This window comes from Myodes glareolus, chromosome 22 (assembly GCF_982192425.1).
Source record: "Myodes glareolus chromosome 22, mMyoGla1.1, whole genome shotgun sequence".
In the NCBI taxonomy this organism is placed as follows: Eukaryota; Metazoa; Chordata; class Mammalia; order Rodentia; family Cricetidae; genus Myodes; species Myodes glareolus.
The window spans coordinates 5566268-5567649 of NC_142047.1; the positions used below are offsets into that span (position 1 = coordinate 5566268).

Here is a 1382-nt window from a genome sequence, read left to right on the forward strand (position 1 = left end):
GAGGAAGTGTGTCACTGGGAATGGGCTTTGGTGTAAACTCTTAGCTACTTCTTTAGTCTGCCTGTCTGTCACCATGCTTCCCTCCATGATGTTAGGAACCTCTGAAAATGTAAGCAAGTCCCCAATTAAATGCTTTAAAAAAAAAGAGTTGCCTTGTTCACGATGTCTCTTCACCGCCACAGGACAATGACTAGGACACTTGCTAACCAACCTTGCCTTCTTTATACTCTACTCCACGGCCATATGAATGTGATAAAACAATCTATTATGTCATATTTGCCTGTAATAACGTCTCTTTGGTGCTTACTTCTTCAGCACACATACTAAAATTGTAACAATACAGAGATTAGCATGGCCCTGCACAAGAATAATATGTAAATTTTGAAGTGTTCCCTACATTAAAGAAAAAAAAGGACTCTCTTCTTTCCACTTGTTGGGTAAAATCTTTATTTCTTACATGGCACATTCAGAATTCCCTAAGGTGGTCCAGTCTCATATGTACTGTCCCCAGGCCGTATGTCTACCCACAGTGACTGCACCCACTGCACTGAGCTCATCTGGACGTGGCCTATGCCTTTCCATAGGTCTTAATTCCAGAATGAATAAAATGGAGAAAATGATCTGAGTACACACGTTCTTTTGTCTGTTTCCTGATGATGCAATGTGACCAGGTAAGCAAGCCACTGTGACACCTCCACAAGCTCGCAGCTTCTCAGTTAACACAATACAACATGAGGAGACTTGCAGACAGAAATAGCATGATACTCCCAATATACACAGGATACACAGGAAAGGCATTTGAAAAAGTTCAGTATCTTTGGGCATGGTGGTACACGCCTTTAATCCCAGCACTGAGGCAGGCTCTGTGAGTTTGAGGCTGTCCTGGTCTACTTAGTGAGTTCCAGGACGGTCAGTTACACAACTATACCCTGTCTAAGATTTGTTTTGTTTGTTTGTTTTGGTTTTATTAGACTACCAAGTCTTTATGTAGCCTTGGCTGTTCTGAAGCTTGCTCTGTAGACCAGGCTGACCTCAAACTCACAGAGATCTGCTTGCCTCTGCCTCCTTAGTGCTGGGATTAAAGGTGTGCACTGCCACAGCCTGGCCGACTTTGTCAAAAAAAAAAAAAAAGGAAAAAGAAAGAAATGTATTATCTCTTCCTGATAAAAGTCCCAAGAAGGAATGTATCTCAACATAATAGCAAACAAATATCCAAAACTCTCTGTCTGTCTGTCTCTCTCCCTCTCTCCCTCTCTCTCTCTCTCTCACACACACACACATACACACACACACACACAATTCAAAGTTATCTTTGGCTACTGAGCAAGTTTGGGACCAGCCTAGAATATGTGAGACTCCATCCCCACCAAAACCCAAACCAA

At 42.3% G+C, this 1382-nt stretch overlaps 1 non-coding gene across 1 annotated transcript; it reads left to right on the forward strand.

Annotated features, from left to right (window-relative positions):
* Positions 1 to 299: 299 nt before the first annotated feature.
* Positions 300 to 401, forward strand: LOC148118393 (U6 spliceosomal RNA). The gene has a single exon (XR_015736077.1). It is a non-coding gene; the product is annotated as a U6 spliceosomal RNA (small nuclear RNA).
* The last annotated feature ends 981 nt before the right edge of the window (positions 402 to 1382 follow it).